The sequence below is a fragment of the Protopterus annectens genome, chromosome 8.part0, assembly GCF_019279795.1.
Source record: "Protopterus annectens isolate FY-2018-M chromosome 8.part0, PAN1.0, whole genome shotgun sequence".
In the NCBI taxonomy this organism is placed as follows: Eukaryota; Metazoa; Chordata; order Ceratodontiformes; family Protopteridae; genus Protopterus; species Protopterus annectens.
The window spans coordinates 1,150,538,922-1,150,555,472 of record NC_056741.1 but is presented as its reverse complement, the minus strand read 5'-3'; positions in this window follow the sequence as shown (position 1 = coordinate 1,150,555,472).

The window sequence follows — 16,551 nt, the reverse complement described above, 5'->3', positions numbered from 1 at the left end:
AATGGATGCAGTAACTGCCATCAAATTAATGACATTTGTATTGCACAAAACAGCAATAAGGAACACTTCTCAAAGAAGTAAACATGTTTATGTTCCTAGGAATCAGCTTCATTGAGCCCCATCAGTCTCAACACAATCTGCCCCTGTATTCTGGGCATGTGAAACTGCATAAAATGAGAGTTGCTGTGCACACTCTCTCTCAAAGATGTATCAACATGTACCCCTGTGACAGACTGCCATCAAGTACAACAAAAACTAATGACAGCTGTGACAGAATAATTCTAACAAACAATTGTCAAGGTCAAATGTTGGCTTGCATCACAGCTTAAAAGCACCACTACTAAAAGATGTGTTGTCAATAAAAAATTAAAACCCATGAGTCAGCTGGCATGTACAAACTGAGAATACACCTCAGTCAGGCACACACTGCTATAAGTTCTTACGTAAGTGTACTGCTCCCTTCCATGATCACTATTGCAGTATTTTACTGGTGAGAGATTCCCTAAGCCTAGTCTACAACGACAGGGAGGAGGAAACCTGAATAGGATTATGGACCTAAAGACCTAGCAAAACTGACCTAACCCAATGCTAGCAAACATCAATCCTGTAATGCTTTGAAGTACAACTAAAACTGCTTTAGGAATACCTGTGAAATCCAGTCCCTTTAAGAAAGCCCATAAATAAGCACCAGCTCTAGTAGCATGCACTTTACCTGGAGCTAAAAGCTGCTTATGAAATGAACACCACATCCAATTAGAATTAGTTTGTTTGGAACCAGAAGCACCCAAGACTTTGTCTTGCAAAGAAACAAAAGTTAATCCAACATTCTGGCTGATTGGGTTTTCTCCAAGTAAAATCCGAGTTGCCTATGCACATCCAGGGAATGAAGGGGACTCAACAAAACAAACTTCAGATATGTCTGGGTCCAACTCAGCTTCAGAAGTCTCTAACGTGAGTTTCTTTGACTTCATCATCAAAAGTACATCAGCTGTCGAGGACTCAAACTATCTTATCTTGGGCAAACACTTCAATTTCTAACGCTCCAGATTTTTCAGAGGCAGCTACACAAAGTGTTACCCACAAACACCTGACACGCAGAACAATCCCTGTAATATGTTCAGCACCCAAACACTTTGTATGGTCTTCCTCCCACAATTACATTTTCCCCTCTTCAGTGACAAGCACAAAACTTAAGCACAAAATACAGAAAAGAGCGAGAGCCTCCAATAGCAGAGGAGGAGGCATGAATTGTACTGTTGACAGTCCAAAGCTTAAATGATAGCTCAGTATTTAACTGACAGCAACAGAGTTCTCCAGTATTTCCCATCCATACATCCCTTTTGTACCTCTGGCTTTGTTGGATTGAGGAGATGCATCAGATGTATGGTACAAGGGGTGGGCAATCAGGTTTTGATATGCTGGCCAGATGTACAGCTATGCTTGGCAGGATATCTCATCAGGTAATACTGCAACAGTGAATATGGAAGGACATATTACTAAGGGATTTTTGGTAGATAAACTATCCTGTCTACTTTTCACTGCTGTATACTGAGAAATGTTTCATTTTGCTGGTAATGCCTTAATGTTGATGCTCCACTGCAAGCCACAAAGAAATACATTAAACTACCCACACAACAGCACTTATACAAAACAGTTGCATGCTATCCAGGGAATTTTTCAAACAATTCCAAAAATAAGAATCATACAGAGGAAGTCCCCAAACTGCTTAATCTGAACAGAAATGACTACTATGTAGATATCTTGTGATAAGGAAAAATCGAGATCTTGCTCCAGTATTCAAATTACTTAAGTATGGTACATGGGCAGTGAACATTCAACTAGCATATGCGTGCAAGACGTATTTGCACCAAATTTTATGACCAATTAATTCCTAGTACTGTTATTTAAACAAGCTCATCTGTGCAAATTATTACATATACCACAACAGAAAACATTCATTCAGTTTCTGGAAACCATACACACCTCCATTGCGAGAGAGAACCAAAAGCCAACAGTGAGTTACATAATGAAATACCTAATGCTGCCATAAAGGAAATACATGTCAAGGCTGAGAGAGAAAGGCTGACATATTTAAACCTTTAATGCAATCCCTAATTACTTACAGCCACTTTCACCTATATTACTCCCAGTATTAATAGTGGCCAAATCTGTACCCTCAAAATTCATCAGTTTGGTTTTAGTACTTCTAAAGAAATTATGCAGTTCTCAATGTTGCATTTAAACATTAAGAGAACCAAAATATAGCCCATTCCTGAAAGGGATGCTTAGGAGGAAAAAAAGACTTTTCTGGCTCTGATTCGCTTCTCCCTAATGCACATAAGGATCCAACATCTTGCCTTGCCACGGGACTTGTCAGCCAGGCAGACATGAGGAGATGGTTTTACTTTATGAACAGCCCAATTTCCTCACAGCTAATGTGCACATGCTGTTGCAACTAGGCGTGTAATGCCTGCAACATACAAGTATGCTTCCATGTGCATACCCCCTTCTGGATACAGAGTAAGGTACAGTTTGGCAAGCCACTGTCACCATCCTTCACCTACTGGGAGACATGACCTCCACCAGGTGTCAAAGAATGTGGACCTGAGCATGACACTGCTTACATGATTAGAACTTTCACTTTTCATTTTCAGGCAGGCAAGTACTGCATTTCTGGACATGTTATTGTCGTTCCCACCTCCCCAGATTAATGGGAGGCATCCCACCTTTCCAGTAGTGCAGCGGTAGCATTGTCACCTCACAGCAAGAGGTTCTCCGGTTCAATTCTCGGCTGGAGTGCCTTGTGTGTGGCGTCTGCATGCCCTCCCTGCATTCGTGTGGGTTTCCTCTGGGCGCTCGGTTTTCCTTCCATGTTACAAAGACATGCATCTGGAGTGTTTCTCCCCAGGCCTGCACTGAAAATTGGGTTTGTTCCAAGTCTGACTTTCCCCGTTAACAAATGTTAAATAAGATGCACTTCTACTACTAACACTCAACATACTGAGAGGTGACTTGATTTTATCTTAAGGGCATTTTACTACTGTGGCCTCCATTTGTACTTCCAACTGCCAGAAACAATGAGTTATATCGGTTATGCTGGTGCTTGAATTTAGGGATAAACCTTCAGTAAAGCTATTTTTTTTTTTGAGGTCTCAAACAATAAGCAAAACATCTTTGCTCATTAAATCCTTGATCTCGTATTCTGAGCAGATTGCTGGGGCAAGGTAAAACATCTTCACCCAGGTTGCCTGGTTACTGTTACACCTATCACCACTATTCAAACCCTAAGTGATGTAACCTCCCTTTTGTGCAAAGAAGCACTTGTGTGCATTACTAGATTGTCACCTTACCTCTTCAATAAACTTGCATACATTAGCAATAACTAGTGATTTAACTCTGTCACAATCAGAATGAAACAAAATTTACATGCATGCATTTATACTCTAAGGGTGCACCTACAAAACTCTTGTTACACAGCTATCTTCTAAAAAGTTAAGACATGTGACATGCCAAATCTTCCCAATACTACAATTCCTTGCATATGTTTATGGTTACTGGCTCCCCCTTATATGGTCTCCTTTCATCTTGCCATCAGAAATTATTCACCCTTGTACAGCCATGCGCCACAATAACCTCACGCCATTTTTGTTCAGAAAACTTCCACCATCTTACTCCTACCCAACCTTTTGGTCTCTACCCTGTGTCCAGTATGCTCCCATTTTCCTTAATACCTTATTTAAAAGTCTTCCTTTTAGTTTCTCAATGTCCTAAGGTTTTGATTGGGGATTTCCCCTCCAAGAATTCTGCAGTGGTACTTCTCACCAAACTTCAAAATAACGGACTGATTTTCCCCTTTCACCAACCCCCTTCCAAACAGATAAAACTACCACTCTTCTAGAAATTCAGGTATGCACCGCCCTATACTCAACTTGTGATCATCAGAATGTGCAAGTACAGTCTGACTCCTCTCTCACCTTTTTAGTATTCCTTAAACTAGGATTTAATAAAGATGTTAAATACCAATATCTTTATTAAATCATATTTTAAACTGTGTGACTTCACACACATTAACAGAAAAGCCATAAGCTTCCATTACGATCATGCAATGTGTTTTTAACAATTTTCATTCTCTCCAACATTAAACAACTCAATTCCCACTTTCCCCTTTAAGCCTCACCACTCCAACTGATTAATTCTGCATTTATTTTCACTTGTATAAAAATTTGCTCCTTTCTTTGAAAATCTCACCTCCAGTTTTTTTATATCCATTACAACATTTGAAATTTTAGTTGTTTGATTTTGATTTACATTTGCTAGTATTTTTTTGTTTATTTTGCATTTAAAGTTGGTAAGATCTTTCTTGGTCCATTTGACATACCTGTGGAAGCATGGAGGTGTTTAGGTAAAATGGCTGTGGAGTTTTTAACTAGATTGTTTAATGAAATCTTGGAAAGTGAAAGGATGCCTGAGGAATGGAGAAAAAGTGTTTTGGTACCGACTTAAGAATAAGGGTGATGTGCAGAGCTGTAGTAACTACAGAGGAATCAGTCACAGCATGAAGTTATGGAAAAGAGTAGTGGAAGCTAGGTTAAGAAGGGAGGTGATTAGTGATCAGCAGTATGGTTTCATGCCAGGAGTGAGCACTACAGATGCGATGTTTGCTCTGAGAGTGTTGATGGAGAAGTACAGAGAAGGTCAGAAGGAGATGCAGTGTGTCTTTGGTGTTTTAGAGAAAGCATATGACAGGGTGCCTAGAGAGACGTTGTGGAATATGAGGAAGTCGGGAGTGTCAGAGAAGTATGTAAGAGTGGTACAGGATATGTACGAGGGTAGTGTGACAGCGGTGAGGTCTGTGGTGGGAGTGACGGATGCGTTTAAGGTGCAGGCGGGATTACATCAAGGATCAGCTCTAAGCCCCATATTTGCAATGGTGATAGACAGGTCGACAGATGAGATCAGACAGGCGTCCCCATGGACTATGATGTTTGCAGATGACACTGTGATCTGTAGTGAGAGCAGGGAACAGGTGGAGGAGACCCTGGAGAGGTGGAGATATGCGCTAGAGAGAAGAGGAATGAAGGTCAGCAGGACTAAGATAGAATATGTTTGTGTGAATGAGAGGGAGGATAGAGGAATGGTGAGGATGCAGGGAGTAGAGGTGGCGAAGGTGGATGAGTTTAAGTACTTGGGATCAACAGTTCAGAGTAATGGTGAGTGCGGAAGAAAGGTGAAGAAGAGAGTACAGGCAGGATAGAGTGGATGGAGAAGAGTGTCAAGAGTAATTTGTGACAGACAAGTACCAGTAAGAGTGAAAGGGAATGTCTACAAGAGGGTAGTGAGACCAGCTATGTTATATGGGTTGGAGACAGTGGCACTGACAAAAAGGCAGGAGTCAGAGCTTGACGTGGCAGAGTTAAAGATGTTAAGATCTGCACTGGGTGTGACGAGGATGGACAGGATTAGGAATAAGTATATTAGAGGGTCAGCCCAGGTTGGAAGGTTTGGAAACAAAGCCAGAGAGGCAAAATTACATTGGTTTGGACATGTGCTGAGGAGGGATGCAGAGTATATTGGGAAAAAGATGCTAAGGATGAAGCTGCCAAGTAACAGGAAAGGAGGGAGGCCTAAGATAAGGTTTATGGATGTGGTGAGAGAGGACATGCAGGTGGTTGGTGTGACAGAGCAAGATGCAGAGGACATGAAGAAATGGAAACAGTTGATCTGCTGTGGCGACCCCTCCTAACGGGAGCAGCCGAAAGAAGAAGGTCTTTCTACATCTAGATAGTTCAGATCATATAGCCCAGTTCAGAAGAAAAAAAAATTAAGATTTGCTCCCCAACATTTCAAAGTACCCTGTATGGAAATCTGCCAACTTTTACATTTACAAGAACATGATCCCACTTGATTAGGATTTACCAGGATAGTCTAACTGGAGCACAAGGCCTGCTTTCAATGGAGGCCCACGGAGAAAAGTTCTAAACACAACACATTAAGTTTACAAAATGTTACAGAGAGAAGTACAAATTCAATAAAACATTACTAACAATCAGCCAATGGTTTGAACACAAGTGCACATTAGAGAAATTACCTCAGTTCCCCATCATATCTACAGAATTTGCTATGTACCCAAGAAAAATCATCAGTAGTCTACTTGGGTTATAAAAAAATCCAATGCAAACACTCCCATGCAAAAATCCTAAATATTCCAAGTGCTCCCAATTATAAAAAAAGCCTACATTTTCTTCCCTTCTGCTTTGCAAATTAAATTGTTTATTCTCTTTTCCAACCTCCTCTGATTAGTGTAATTATCAAACCCTGTTTTATATGCTTTACCAATTATCCTGTAACACCTTCCTATTTTCTAGACTCAACTAAAAATTCTACAGAGTTGGTCTTCCACATAATCCCCTATCCATTTCTATTTGCCTGCATTCTTTCTTCAATTCCCATATAGGGAAAGTAATCTCAAATCTGCAGTCCAAACTCCTGCTTACATTCATTCTACTCTATTACTCATTCTACTCTATTACATTTTCCTTTCAAAATTATTTCCTCCCAATAGCTTGGTTCTTTGAAATTTCCTCTAGTCCCCTCTTGCCTATTTTCTATACTTTTACTTGTAGACATCCCTACTTGCAGAATCTCCTTTTTACATTCCCATGCTATCTTAGTTCTTAATATATATTCTGCTACTTTATGAACATTCTGTAGGACCTGCATCCAAAAATCTTAGTCTCTCTAGCTCTCACCCTTGTCCCCCAGATTCCTCATCATCCTTTTCCACTTTGACTTGGAATCTTCTTCTGGAGTTATGTACATGAGCCTTAACTGTGTAGCTTTAAAGAACCTTTCAAATCAGATAAAGTACAGTTTTGTACCTACCATAAATGTAGATGTTCGAAGATCCACATTGCTGCAGTCCTAACACTTGGGTAGTCCGCTGTCCCTCGGCCGGCCCGAATATCAGAGTATAAGGCTGACGTCGGTCAAAGCGCATTTGACTGACATCAGAACGTCAGGGTACAAATGCGCATGACCGACGTCATATCCTCAGTCTTTTCTTGCCCCAGATGTCAGAAGACCCTAAAAAGAAAGGTCAAAACCCATAGACAACAACTAAACAACCAACCAGCCTAACACCAAAAATATGTACAATATATACAATATATACACTATACCTCAGAGGGATAACCCAGGCCACACAACCACCTCAAACTACAGAGGGGAAGGAGGGAGGTAAATTGGACTGCAGCAATGTGGATCTTGAACATCTACATTTATGGTAGGTACAAAACTGTACTATGTTCTTCATCTCACATTGCTGCAGTCCTAACACTTGGGTAGAATCCCAAAGCAGAGGTAAGGGAGGATGGCTAAACTATAATGAAGCAGGTGCTGCCAAAATGCCCTGCAACACAGCAGTGGCAAAACCAGCCCTGGATTTAGAGTACAGAGGAAGGTGGTAATGCCTAGAGAAGGTATGCACTAAACTCCAAGTGGCTGCCTCCAAAATATCCTTAGTAGCCACCCCCCTCAAAAAAGCTGTTGAAGTGGCAGTAGCCCTAGTGGAATGAGGCCTAATCCCAGCTGGAATCTCTTTGCCATGATGGGAATAACAGAAAGCAATGCAAAATCCAATCCACTTAGAAATAGTTTGTTTTGACACGGGCTTGCCCTGAGAGCACAAAGCAAAAGAAACTAATAACTGCTGAGATTGTCTGAACCCTTTAGTTCTGTCCAAATAATATCGCAACTGCCTGTGTACATCTAAAGTGTGCAAAATCTTTTCCCCTTTAGTTTGGGGATTTGCATAAAAAGTAGGCAAATGAATAGTTTGGTTTAAAGCCACACTAGAAACCACTTTAGGCATAAAGGAAGGATTAGTACGTAAAGATACCCTATCCTTATGGAAAATTAAGAAAGGCTCAACTGCCATAAGGGCCTGCAATTCAGAAACCCTTCTTGCAGAGGTAATGGCCAACAAAAAAGCAGTCTTCCATGACAAATATTTCAACTCAGCAGTAGCTGCAGGCTCAAAAGGTTGTAGAGTGAGTTTCTCCAACACAAAATTGAGATCCCAAGCAGGAGTAGGAGCTCTCGGTGGGGTCTTATATTCTTTGCCCCTCTAAGAAATTGCTTGAACAAAAGATGAGAAAACAATGGTGGGTCACAGTCGTAGTGAGCTGAAATTGCTGCAGCATGAATCTTAATAGAAGAGAAGGACAAACCTTTGTCCAATAATTCAGTAAGATATTGAAGAGCCATACTTAAATCAGGCTCAGAAACATCCAAATCCTTAGCTGCACTCCAAAATAAAAATCTCTTCCATTTATCTGCGTACACTTTCCTTGTAACTAGGCCTTCTAGCTTCCAAAATCACATTCAAAACTTGTTGTGGAAGTTGAGACCCTTTATGGTTTAAAACAGAATATGCCATGCTGTTAGGTGAAGAGAGTGAAGCTTGACATTGAGCAAATGACTGTCCTCCTGGGACAACAGATGAGGAATCAAAGGCAAAGGCCATGGAGGCTTCCGTACCAGACTTCTCAGTAATGGGTACCAGTGCTGTCGAGGCCAATCTGGAGCTATCAAAATCATCCTTGGCTTGTCCTGTCTGACCTTCAGAAGTACCTTTGGGAGGAGAGGCAGAGGTGGAAAGGCATACACATGAAGATTTTTCCAACTGAAAGAAAGAGCATCCACTTTCCAAGCTGTGGGATGAAACCGCTTTGTGCAAAACTTTGGCAGCTGGTGGTTCAGTGGAGAAGCGAACAGATCTATGTCTGGAGTTCCCCAGGACACTGTCAATTTCTGAAATACATGAAGATCCAGTTTCCACTCGTGGGGATCCATGATTTGTCTGCTTAACACATCTGCTAAGGAGTTCTGTGCTCGGCAGAAACCTTGCCTGAAGACTTAGTTGTAAACTGAGAGCAGTATCCCACAAAATCATTGCTTGCCTGCATAGAGGATAAGAATGTGTTCCCCCTTGCTTGTTGATGTACCACATGACAGTTCTGTTGTCTGTTAGAATCAACACCTGCCCTGGAAGAAGTAAATCCTTGAAAGCTATTAATGCAAACTGGACTGCTAACATCTCCTTCAAGTTGATATGTAGATGCTGTAGTCTGACAGGCCACTTGTCTTGTATCCACTTTCCATTTAGATGAGCTCCCCAAGCTTTGTCTGAGGCATCTGTTGTTAAAATTTGACTCGCCTCTGGCCGGGTCACAGAGAGTCCCTTGTTTAGGTGACATTCCTGAGCCCACCACAAAAATTCCTTTTGAATGCAAGGTATTATTTGAATGACAGTGTCCAGATGTTGGCAGTGCTGTGTCCATACATTCTTGAGATACCATTGCAACTTCCTCATATGCAGTTTGGCATTGGGAAGCACCAGAATACAAGATGCCATGAACCCTAAGGCTTGAAGGACTGTCCTTGCAGTCAGCCCGGACTGAAGAGATAGATGATGGAAGTAAAGGGAAAGATTCTTTTGTTTGTCCGGGGTTAGAAAGGCCATCTGGGATGCTGTATTCAGTCTTACTCCCAGAAAGCACATGTCTTGAGAGGGTACTAGACTGGACTTTATTTCGTTCACAGAATACCCCAGGCATCTTAGCACTGCTATCACATACTCCAAATGACGAAGAAGCTCGTCCCTTCCTTGAGCCAGTATCAGGCAATCGTCCAAATAAGGATAGATTTGTATTCCTTTCAGCCTGAAGAATGCTATCACTGGAGCCAGAACTTTTGTAAATACTCTGGGCAGTAGATAAGCCAAAGGGCAATGCAGAGAACTGATGGTGAGAAGTCCCAGTCCAGCGCAGATACTTCCTGCAACTTAGCCTGATAGGAACATGAAGGTAAGCCTCCTTGAGATCCAAAGTTACCATCCAGTGATCCTTGCCCAGTAGAGGTAAAAGCTGTTGTAACGTCAACATTTTGAACTTAGGAATGTCCAGATAAGTGTTGAGGATAGATAAATCCAAAATCGGTCTCCACGTGTTCCCTTTTTTGGCACAAGGAACAGGCGAGAATAAAATCCTAGGCCCCTTTCTGGCATAGGAACCGGCTGTATGGCCCCTATTTGGAGTAACAGAGAAATTTGCTTGTGAGCCTCTATTCTTTGTTGAGGAGGAATGTCTGGCATGCCTTTGAAAGGAGGCAAGGTATGGAAATAAAACCTGTAACCGTGATGTATGATATCCAGTACCCATTTGTCTTGGGTAATCAAACTCCAATTTTCTTTGAAAAGTGCCAACCTTCCTCCCAAAGGTGCTGCCAGGCAAGAAGGTTCTGGCAGCTGAAAAGGTAGGTCATTGGGTCTGTTTACGAAAGGACTGACCCCTGCCCTCACCCGAAGACTGTGCAGGAGAACTCCCTGTCCTAGGCCTGAAAGAGCCCTGACCTTTGCCCCTGCCACGTCTAGATCTACCCCTAGACTGGGAATCATAAGAAGGATACGTCCACCCTTTAGTAGGCCAATTTCTACTAAACTTTGGAGGCTGAACCTGCAAAAAATCTTTAACAGTCTGCATAGACTTAGCCTCGTCTTCCATTTTCTTTAAAACTGCCTCAACAGGAGAACCAAACAAGACATCAGATTGCAAGGGGCATCCAAAATCCTAGTTTTAACATGGTCAGATAAATTTTGATCCCTCAGCCAGGCATGCCTGCGAAGAACTGACCCAGTGGCAGCCACCCTAGACGAGGCCTGTACAGCATCAAAACCACATTGCAAAGAATGCTTACCCACCTGTTCAGAAACATGCACTAAATCTTGTAACTCTTTACAATCAATACCTACCGCCAGAGCATCCACCTTAGATTTCAACTGTGAAAGGAGATAATTTTGATATTTCAACATGTGAAACTGGCAATTCAAAGCTCTCATGGCTAGAGTGGAAGTATAAACTTTCTTTCCCCATCTATCCAAGGCCCTGGCCTCTATCTGCAGGAACCGGATTCTTGACAACAGAAGCCTTTACACCCTTAGGCCCCTGGCTAACAGTTTCTGGGTCTGCCCTAGGACTCTTAAAAAGATACTTATGAGCTTCAGGCACCCTGTAATACCTATCCGGTTTAACAGGAGCAGGAGGCAAAGAATCAGGATTAAGCGAAGCCTCTGCAAACACATCTTCCACTACATTCAGAACAGGAGGTATAGCTAAAGGCCTATGCTGGGGTAAAAACAAAAATTCCCTAAGCCTTTTCCTGGAATCAGAGAAATCCTGACCTTCCCATTTAAAATGCTCTCTCATGGAGTGAAGGGTCTCTGAAAAAGAAAAATCCTCAGGTGGAGAAGCAGAAGGAGTAGAATCATCCACATCAGAATCAGAATAATGAGAATACTCCTGCAAGTCTTCAGCCGAAGACTCAGACACATCCGAAGCCTGCTCATAATCCCCAACACAGGTTCCATCCTAGGCCTCTTATCAGGAGGGGGCATAGAGCCTCTAATTAAAGTAATTAAATCTTCTGCCATTTTAAGCATGTGCTTTTTGGGCACAGAACCTGAAGAACTAGGAGTGACACCCACAGAAGCAAAACTAGACCTGCCTCTAGGGGAAGCCTTGGAAGCAGAAGAGAGGGCCTAGACACCTTAGGAAGGGAGGGGAGTACAGTTACCCGAGAAGCCCCTACAGCCTGACCTGCCTCCTGGGAGGCCACATCCTGCAAAAACAGTCTCTCCCTGGGACTCCATAGAGGCCTCCGTCGGAACCACCGGTTCCACTGACGTCTCTAAAGAACCGGCGTCGGTTGGACGACTCCTCTAACCTAGGTTTAACTGCCTTGTCCTTGCGCTTCTTTGAAGAAGCTGGCGTCGGAGCATCCGACGGCATATTGTAATTGCACCGCTTCCCAAAGACTAACCTGGCACAATCCAGCCTCGCTTTATAGTGCGTTTATTAAACCTAGCACAAAAGTGACACCCAACAACGTCGTGCTCAGGTCCCAAACAAGGTATACACAAATTATGGTAATCCCTATGCGGTATCTGTTTCCCACAAGAAATACAGTTATTCACTTTTCTGACATCCGGTAAACCACTGAGGCAAGAAAAACAAAATATTCTAGCGGGTACTTAACCAACTCTGACTTGGTCTGAAACTCCGAATGAAAAATTTCAGAGCGCCCGAGCGGCACTTGCAACACTGCTTCTGCATCGGACCATGCGGCAAAAAAGACTGAGGATATGACGTCGGTCATGCGCATTTGTACCCTGACGTTCTGATGTCAGTCAAATGCGCCTTGACCGACGTCAGCCTTATACTCTGATATTCGGGCCGACCGAGGGACAGCGGACTACCCAAGTGTTAGGACTGCAGCAATGTGAGATGAAGAACATCCCTAAACAAACTTGTTCTATGGGGAGAATTTTCTTATCCCACTTAACTCTGCTCCTTTTCCACTGCCGAACAAATGTATTCATCTCTATTAAATGTATTTACAACTTCTATAGTTGATAAAATATACCTGACCTTTGCATAAAACTAAAGGGAAGAAACATTTTCACTCTTTGTATCTTACTATTCATAACTAAAATCTTCCACTTTCTCAATTTTTTATATCATCTTCTGTTGAGTCTTTTGCCACACTCCTTATGTGTTATAACAGAACTTGCGTTACTACACGCTCCCAAATACTTTGTCTCGTAGGAACACGAGATGGAATACTAAATGTCTTTTTTCTGGTTTTAGCAAATAAAAAATATCAGATACAAGTAAAGCTACATTTTCCTAATTACCATACCAGTTATAATACTTAATTTGAGAATTCCTTATTTTCTTTGTTAATTGGCCTAAAATACAAAGGAAATAAAGGGGAGAGAGGACATCCCCTGCCTGGTTCCTCTGGTCAAAGGGCTTATCAGACAGGAACCCTCCTGCATCAATTCTTGCCAACACCACAACCAATCTTATATGCTCTTTATTGACCCGATTATTCTATCAGGGAAGTGAATGTTATCACAGTTGTAGTTAACTCCAACTATCAAATGGTCACTTCTATCAAGATGTAATTACTTCCACCACAATTTTCTTCTAAGACAATGTACTGCCTTCTCCCTTTTTAAAATATTAAGCAAAGCCTTCTTCCTCAACTTCCAAATTTTCACAGAAATACCATCTGTTCCTGGAGACCTCTCTACTAATTGATTATACATCAATACTTTTATTTCATCTCTTCCTATCTTAGGCTACTGACTTGAGCCACATCTTCATCCAAGCTTGGCACAACAAAGTCTTCCGTAATTATTTCCATTTGTGCCTTTTCTTGCTTTCCCACATTTTGCGTTATACAAATTTTAATAACCTTCCAACATACTTTCAATGCTTCTGCAGGATTTCTGGTTAGTTTGCTCATCACTGGCTTCCTTTGTTTGGCGTTAATTATTCTCATCTGCTAACACATTGTGCTACAAAATACTTGAACTTGAGCTATTGAAACCAGTTGCTTAACGGCAACATTTCTAAACCCATGCAAATTGTCCAAACATTTATTTTCCCTTTAGCACTCTGCAATTGCTTCTCTTGCTGCACGGTGTCATTCTTCAGCAACACTAACTTGTCACCTCATCTGATTACTTCTCTCCTATATTTTTATTTCTACCCTAATTTTTAACTCCATTTTTAATTTAACCCCACTCACTAGCTATCCCTTCTGATGTAATTTCTATCTTCCTTAATATCTCATTAATTGCATCCACTACCTATTCATTCCTTAAACTCATTAGATAAGTAGGAAAGTATGGTTTCATTTTACATCCGTTATCTTGGCCTTGGTGCATGATCAGATATAGTTATTTGAATGGGTCTTGAAGCTTTCAATTAATTCCACACACTCCTGTAAAAAATAATTTTGACCCAGTCTAGCTCAGTTATCTTTGGGAATAGCATCTGATGTATAAATGCACCTGCACTACCATTCTGTCAGACTTCCTGTCACAGAATTAACATCTGTCATACGATATACTTTAATATACATAGTTACAATAGATTTTTCTGTAATATTTTCAATTCTAGGTCCCTGTGATGCATCGTCACCATTACAAATCAGGAAAAAGTCCTCACCCATAAATATTTTCTGCTGAAAGCTTATTTCTTCACAAATTCTGTCAAGCTCAGTAATATAGTTTTAGATGGAATACAAACGTGTGTCACAGTAATCCTTCCCTGCCAGTAACTCACTACCACAAATCTGCCATTCAACATTGGAGCCCCTCTTACAATCAGTATTAATATTCTCCTTTTTCATGGTCACCGATACTCTGCTGAATACCTACCCTAACATCTTTCATCAAATGCAAGTCGCACTTATCTGCATCTTAACATTTAATATAATTCAATATTCTTTGCAATATGCTTATCTGCAAGGCCGCCTACATTCCACATTAAGGCAGCCATTCTGATAAAAAGCTATTCCCAAACTTTGTACACTACAGTTCTTCTGAATATATAGCCCATGCAGTTTATATGCACTTATTAATGATTGGCAGGCTGACTTTGTATATAGTCACTTCTTATCTCTATTTCAACACTTCACATTTTCCTAGACTTTTCACTTTAATAAAAACACTCAAGCAAAAAAAAAAAAAAAAAAAAAAAAAACTAAACATTTAAAAAATCTCACTTTTAACTCACATGAAACGTACAAAACTATACACAACTTCCAAAAAGGAAGTCTGCCAGTCCTCTTAATGGCTGCACTCTCAGGCATTACCCAAGTTAAAACCAACTATGCTAATGCAGGTCAGAGCCTGTGTTCCCACTTAGATAAATTATGTTTTCATATTACCTCTATTCCCTTCACAGATGTGAATAACTTTCACACTTTTATTAAATATTAACTTCTAGCCTTAGGAAAAAGTGCATTATATTTATTCATACTCTTAACTAGACAAATGAAATTGGTCCAGGGATCCTTTTTGGTCATGACCAAGGCTACAATGGCAAAGATAAGAAATGCCTGAGAAAAAACACCCAGTCAGGCACACTGGCCACCAGGAAAGTCCACAAATCCACAAACTACCAATGTAAAAAACAAGTTATTTAATGTTGCAATACACCACACAGATTGTATGAGTGTCTGTGTGGTATATTGGAACATTAAATAACTTGTTTTTTTACCTGGGTAGTTCATGGATTTTTGGACTTTTCTAGTGACCAGTGTGTGCCTGACTGTTTTCTCTCAGTTATTTGTACACTCAGTTACTTTCCACCTTCTTAGTTTCTTGGTTTTAAAGACAAGAAATGCACTTAGGAGTACCAAAAGCAATACTGCCATTGTGGCATTTGAGAAAGACTGCATGTACAATACATTCCCAATGCAGAAGAGTGAATAACAACATTTACCATGCATACATGCATTATTAATACTTAAATATACAATATTAATTTACTAGCATTTGTTTACCAGGACAGTCTGAATGAAGACTGCCCTTTTATCAGCAGAAGTCTGGTGAGAAAATCTCTGTTATACAGACATTGTGGTCATCCATTTGCATTGTTCCATCATTTACGGTCAGTTTCATTCATGATCAACAGTTCCATTATTCAAACATCCTTGACATCAGCTACATCATTTACAAACAAGTTTCAGTTAAAACTAAATTACATGGGTTGTACAAGAAAAATTTTCAGATAGAGAGTTACAGCAGCCCAAGCAAAAGGAGGGGAGGAGGGACGAAGACTATAAAGGAGAGGAGATGATAGAGGAGGGTATAAGTATTGACAACAGTATATTAAGTTTTTCGCAGTAGAAACTTATGGCACAATTATAGCTACATGCTTACCGGTTAAACTAGGGGTGGTGAAGATGCATTTACATAGCAAGTATTTCAGCTGGCATTTAAAGTCTTTCAGGTTGCAGACTGTTCTTAGGGTGGAGTGGTACAGTATTATAGCTATTAGCAATGTAATGTGAATACAGGGAGCATCCTATATTATTTTAGGTTTGATACAGAAAGTAATGATTTGTTAGTGTAGTGCAGAGGTCTCTTGGTAGTGTAAGGTTGAATGATGGAGGGAAGAGATGGGACTTTTTAGTATTGTACAGTGGTTTGAAGGCTGTAATTAATTGCGAGTACAAGAGTGCCTAGGTTTGGGCCAGTTTAGTTGTTTTAGAGATAGGCAGTGATTATGTATATTCCTGGCTGGGTAGTGAATTTGGCTACTTTATTGTAGCACTGTTTTAGTGGGGCAGATAAAAAGCAGTTCAGGTTGGTTAGGACAGCGAGGCAGGTGGGGAGTAGAAAAAGTGGTGGCTATGTTTTGTCTAGCAATCAGTAAGGTAGTGTTTTACTCTACAGAGGCAGCCCCAGCTTTTGGTAGGTCTTTATTGGCTTGCTGAAGATGGAGATGAAAATATCAGGTGGTAGTGTATAATCACACCTAGTAGTTTCGTGGGGTCTATATTAAATCAGCAAACGCTTAAAAAAAGTTAACACTGATTTATCGACCCACTAAGCGAAAGCTGAAAATCCCAAACTCTTGGAACAGCGATATTTTCCCCGGGAAAAAAAATGCTGGGCCGTTTTCCTTGTTTTCC